At 37.8% G+C, this 6,549-nt stretch overlaps 1 pseudogene; it reads right to left on the bottom strand.

The window, feature by feature from the left end:
• Positions 1–1,384: 1,384 nt before the first annotated feature.
• LOC109247077 (60S ribosomal protein L6-like) lies at positions 1,385–3,098 on the bottom strand (annotated as a pseudogene).
• Between the last annotated feature and the right edge of the window lie 3,451 nt (positions 3,099–6,549).

The following is a 6,549-nucleotide window of genomic DNA, read 5'->3' as shown; positions in this document are numbered from 1 at the left end:
AGGTAACTTGATATGCAAAAGGAACCCTGAAGTATCAAGGAAATAGCAACTGAAGGAAGCAGGTGCTACCCTTAGGGCTGACAGATGAAGCTGGTTCTGCAAATGTTTGAAAAACCAGTTGACCTGCAGCTGCAGGATGGCCCTGCTCTAGATGGGTTGAAGAGGCACTACTAGCGGGATGCACACAGAAATCAACAGCCTACAGTTGCAAACCTTCAGCTCTAAGAGGAATATGCTAAAAGAAGCAAACCTTCAGCTATGAGAAGATCTGAGGATCTCATGTGGAACATGGTGACTATCGGTGTTATTATATAATTGGAATTTGCTAAGACAGGAGAATTTAAATATTCTCACCAAAAAGGGGGGAGGGAAGGGAAAATACGTGAGGTGATGGATGTGTAAATGTACTCAATAGGGGGGATCCTTTTACATTGTATACTTATATGACGTGCACTTTAAATATCTTACTATTTTATATGCCACTTATATAAAGCTCAATAGAGCTGAAATTTTAAAATAGAAAAAGGCAGGGCTCCTGGGTGGCTCAGTGAGTTAAGCATCCAAGTCTTGATTTCGGCTCAGGTAATGATCTCACAGTTCATGGGTTCGAGCCCTGAATCAAGCTCCGTGCGGACAGTAAGGAGCCTACTTGGGATTCCCTCTCTTCCTCTCTCTTTGTCCCTGTGCTGCTCACATGCTCTCTGTGTCTCTCTCAAAATAAATAAATAAACTTTTTTTTTTAAAGGCATGCAAGGACCCCACAGGAAATGAGCACAACATGGCAGTTCCTTCTTCATCCAACAACCTCATGGTTCTTTTCTCACTCCCCTGTTATCAGAGCCAAATAAGAAGACAACTCTCAAAATTTGCATTTCCAAAATCCAGCTCCAGCATCACACAGCAGAGTCCAGGAGGTTGAGTTTGAAGTTAAAAGTAAAATTATGTGAAAACTGACACAGCTGATAAATGATTCAATTTTTTTGCAATAACCCCTTTTAGCACCAATATGTTAATACATGCTTAATGAATAATTAAATACTAAGTTCCCATTTCTCAACAGAGTTGATAAACATGTGAATTGCACAAAATATTTGTGCAGGCTGTATGTAGAGAAAAAACTAATCACATAAAAGCTGGAAGAAATAGATATGCTGAAGGTAGAAGCATCTAATTCAAAAGATAATGATTATTTTTAGAAAACCGTACCCAAATATCTCAATTTCACAGGTGCATCTGCAGAAAATGTGTTTATTTATCACTCTGAAGCATGACTTTTCATTGAGATCAAATTATTTTCCTTCTAAATTGATTTCATTCATTTTTTGGAATCCGAGTGTTCCTTGTATCCCCATGGAAAGGGAAGTGATAGCTGTAATATGTTGGTTTCATTGGCAAAGGAAAATGTCTGTAAACAGTTAAAGGGTGCCATTTTGTAAAAGTTTAATCACATGCTTCATGCAGTTATTTCTATTATGGTTGGGTTTATTTCATTAAATTCACATAACAAAGTAAAGTTTTGGAAGGTCAGTCTGTTGAAGATAAGTCTACTGTATGTTCAGTTAAAAGTTCAACACTAAATATATAATTATTTGTTTTTGCAATATTAATGTGGATACAAATTCAGCAGAGCCCTGTACATCACGGGTAAAGTAATGGTCTTACTAAATTAAGAAACTTACAGAGAAAAATACTCTTGGAGTTGGCTCTGGCACACAAATAAGTTATAATTTCCTCCAACAAACTGTCAATAGTCTACCATTTGAAATAGAAACTACAGGGGCGCCTGGGTGGCTCAGACGGTTGAGCCTCCGACTTCGGCTCAGGCCATGATCTTACCCTTTGTGGGTTTGAGCCTGCATCAGGCTCTGCGCTGACAGCTCAGAGCCTGGAGCCTGTTTCAGATTCTGTGTCTCCCTCTCTCTCTGACCCTCCTCTGTTCACGCTCTGTCTCTGTCACAGAAAATAAGTAAACATTGAAATAGAAACTACAGATGTCAAAATTTATAAACATTAAAGTACTATAAAAATTTCATGATGAAGCTTATGTTAAGTACCCGAAATGTATTTTTGCAAGGTCATAAGTGCATTCTCTCTTTGCTGTTCATCCACAGATTTTAGAAATGTTTCAGCCTTTAAGAGAACTATTTTGTAAATCAACCTACAAGTCCTGTAATGGCATTGAATATTTTCTTCTTATTTTTAATGGATCAGTTATTTAATTAGGTTCTTTGTAAGAAATTTAGAACACCAATCTGTGAGGGTAAACTCCATTCCGGAGAGAATACACAAAGCGGAGGTAACCCTGAAGCTGAGGAACAGCTTTGATTTTTGGCAGAATTTGCAAGTCCACAGCTTTCTCATCAACCTTGCGCTGCTCTGTAATCTCATGTTTCTCTTTCTCTGTGTGGAAGATGTCACATTGCAGGTGTCTGGGTTTACACGGCTCCCTCTTCTTAAGGTAAGCATCGATGAGGTGTCTGGGGATTTTCGCACTGCTGGTATCAATTTTGGTGGAGGTGGCAGTGACTAATTTCTGGTGTGTTCTACGAAGAGGAACTCGATTGAGGGACAGAGGTCCGATCGCAAGTAACAAGCCATGCTCAGTTGCTTCAGGAAAACCACCCTGTTGCCTCTGTGGTGCCCAGTGAGGACGATTAAAGTGGTCCCTCGCAGTTTCCTCACCTGCTGACTGAAAGGTGTTTTGCCATGGCTCAACAGCTTCTGAGCACACCTCCTGTAGGATGATGCCCAGGCATTTTGAGAAGTTTAACCACTCAGATACCACCATTCTTGCCACCACCAACTGGTTTTGTGACAGTAGCAGAACTTTTTCTTTTCAAGCCTGGATTTAGCTGCTGAATACTTCCTCTTGTACACAGCCTGTCTCGAATACATAGCCGATTGGGAGTATCTACCACTTCCTCTGACCAGGACAGGGTCTCGGCTGCAGTGGGGCTTCCCCTTCTTTGACGTTTTAGCCTTGAGGTTGCCCTTCTTAACGTTGCCACCAGCATCAGCCTTCTTGGCTTCAGGTTTCTTCTCCTTAGTATCTGACTTCTCAGCTTTTTCACCCAGCATCTTGCAAGATGGGAAAGAATGGCATTGAATATTCTCTGAAAGAACTCTGCATTTAAGAAAAATGTTTGGAAATCTATTATCAAAATGTCCAGTGAATTGAAGCCAAAAACTAGTTTTTGCAATAGCTGCAAACAAAGGCAAATTTATCCCTACAAAAACGGGGACATGAACAAATTAAATGATGAGGCCTCAAACAGTGTGCAAGATTTAATTTTAAAATTCTGTAAAAGTCTTTGAAATGACTTGCAGAAAAAAAATCTTTTGATCCAGTTCCTTTTTTTGTAATTGGATTATATTATGTACTGAAATGCAACGAAATTGAAAAGACCTATGATTTTGCAGCATCTGTTTTGCAAAACACTAAAAATATTATAAATGGAGAATTTATTTTATGAACTTTATAAGGTAGATTTTTAGAGGGTAAAGCTTTATAGGGTATATTTGTAGAAAAGAAAAACTCTAAACTGAGACAAAAGACAGTGCCTATAAAAATGTTTGAACTGATACATTTACATATTTCATTAAAAGTAGAATTGAGACTATCTTCCACTTAGAATTTGTCTCTGAACTTACTAGGTAATTCAGAACCCTTAAATATTTCCTCAATTAAAATATTATATGATCAAAAAAATCCCATATAGTCTACAAAAAAAGTAAATACATGTCGTTTTCAAGTGTATTAATATTAACTGAAGATTTTAGGCAATTTTTGAAAAATTAAAAATTTAAAACCATATTAAAATAATAATTCATCCTGCAGAAAAATATTAGTGAATTAATATTAGAGAGATATATGGTTTGTGCTAATTTTTTGTTTGGACAATCAATATAATTTTTATATTTTGCTTTTCTCTACAAGAAAATATGTCATACTACTTTTTAGAAAAAATTTATCTTTGAAAATAATTTTTATGAAAACTATTTTATACATCAGCCAATATAAATAATATGGTGAATTAACTGTTCAATGAATAAACATTTCAAATATAAAATTATAATCAATTTTAATGTATCCTTTCATTCTCAAAAGTGTCTTGACTTGCTATCTTATTTTGCTCAGGTTACCATCACAGAATATTATAGACTGGATGGCTTACCAACAGATATTTATTTTTTCACAGTTCTGGAAGCTACAAGTCTGAGATCAGGGTACCAGTATGTTTGGGTTCTGGATTCTGGTGAAAGTTCTCTTAGCTTGCAGATGGCTGCCTTCTGCCTGTGTCCTCATACCTCACATGGTGGGGAGAGACAGACCAAGCTTTGTGGTGTCTCTTCTTACCAGACCACTAATTCCATCATGAGGGCCCCATGATCTCATCTAAATGTAATTATCTTTCAAAGACCCCACCTTCAAATACCACCCCATTGTGGGTTAGGTTTTCAAAATATGAATTTTTGGGGAGACACAATTTAGTCCATATCTCTTGAACAATAAATTTTGGGGCTCCATACTTAAGAATCTTACTATCATAGAGTAAGGAATGGTCCCTTGGCATCAGAGTCCAGATGCACAGTCCTGGCTTGTCTTTGGTTGTCAACATCCAGTTCCAGAGCATCCAAATCCAAATTGACATATTTACCTTTAATCTGTTTTCCAAGAACAGCTCATTTTTAATCCTCTTCTCCCTGTCTGTGAAAGATTTCTACTCTTCTGGGCCTCTCAGCCCAGCCTATGTTCCTCTTGGGGATACAGGCCCTCCTTTCCATCTTTTAGGAAGTACGGAATTCTGTGAGGCTGTCCTCGGGCATTTAGGCAGTTCATGCTACCATTGCTACCTTACTGCTCAGTTGCCATGATGAATATTGGGTTTCTCTAGGAGGCTTGCAACCTCCTTGGGAAATTAGCCAATGGTTCTCTGTGGTCTGGGATACCCTCAAAATAATTTGAGGTTTTTATTGTTCCTCCCTAATCGTGGCACTTGCCTGAGGGGATGGCACCGGGTTCAGGGATTCATCACTATCTAAAGTCTGGTCACATCCCCTCTTATTTCTCCTTCCCAGAAAGTTGACTTTATCTCTTTTTGGGGAAAAACGAGCTCTTAAATCATTCCACAGTATTTACATAGACATAGTTTAAAATTTGGCTGTCATATTTTTGGAACCCTCTATCAAATAGCTTCACACTTGCAATCAATTGCCTTGGGTTTGAAGATGATTATGGCTAAAATGAGTTGAAAAACAACAATAAAAATTCAAATGACTTTTTTGTATACTGTATTTACCCTTGTTCTAAATAATGAAAGCTAGCTAGCGGCTCCACAGGGGAAGACAAGACAGGAATGCTGGAAGGACAAGCCTTAGTTATTACCTCACAATGTCCTGCCAAAAATGTTGGAATTTTAAGACTGAACAAAATCCTTATAAATTATTCATCAAGTCCACCCTTTTGTTTTATAGATGTCCTGTGTAAAGTGAGACCCAGAGAGATTAAATGATTTTCTTTTAAGGCTGCACAGATTTTGAACCACAGAAGTAGGGCTACAATGAACTTTACCTCCACCAAGTACAGGAATTCCTTTCACTGATTTACACTATTTCCATATATATATATATATATATATATATATATATATGGTTTTCTGAATTTCTTTAAAAAAGTGGCATCAAAAATTAGACATGTCACTTCAAGTGTGTTCAGAAATGGGGTAGAATTCGGACAGCCTGCTGACTTCTGGATGCTGCACTTCTCTAAGTGCCAGCTAAGATGCTCTCCTTTTGAGTTTTGATGATGTCTCATCTCAGTGGTGGTTTGTCATAAGCACCTGCCCGCTATGCTGTCAAGCCAGTTCTCCTCTTTCTGTGTCATGTGCTTAATTTGCAAAATTGCATTCAAAGTTCAGGCGTCAGAGTGTCATAGAGTAATGTTGCTTTATGGGGCACCTGAGTGGCTCAGTCGGTTAAGCGTCCTACTTCAGCTCAGGTCATGATCTCTCAGTTCGTGGGTTTGAGCCCCGCACTGGGTCTCCACTGACAGTGCAGAGCCTGCTTGGGATTCTCTCTCTCCCTCTCTATCTCTCTGCCTCCCCCCATTTCTCTTTCTCTCTCTCTCTCTCAAAATAAATAAACTTAATAAAAGGATAAAAATTAAAAAAGAATAAAGTTGATTTAATAACTTATGTTGCTAAGGAAAAGGAAAATGATTTATACTGTAAAAATGAAGCCCTTTCCAATTAGTGTATAATCTAAACCATAACTGCCTATTAAGAACATTTTTCTCACAGAGTTGAAAGCCTTTCCAAAGGTTTTCCATTTTAAGTAGAACTTTTCAGGTACAGATGCATTCTGAACCCCATTTTTTCCAGCTTTAGGAGCCCAGCATTTTAACCTGTCCTGTGAGACACTTCATGTCTTGGCAAAAACTGAAACCTACCAGAATTTTTAGGGAAAATAATTCTAAAACTGTCTTACTGTATATGAGCAAGTTTTAATGGCCTTTTAAAGCATACATTTGTTTCTGTATGACACTTAATT

The sequence above is a fragment of the Panthera pardus genome, unplaced genomic scaffold (assembly GCF_024362965.1).
Source record: "Panthera pardus isolate Hobbes unplaced genomic scaffold, ASM2436296v1 HiC_scaffold_13, whole genome shotgun sequence".
Lineage (NCBI taxonomy): Eukaryota > Metazoa > Chordata > Mammalia > Carnivora > Felidae > Panthera > Panthera pardus.
This window is presented reverse-complemented; position numbering and strand designations above follow the sequence as displayed.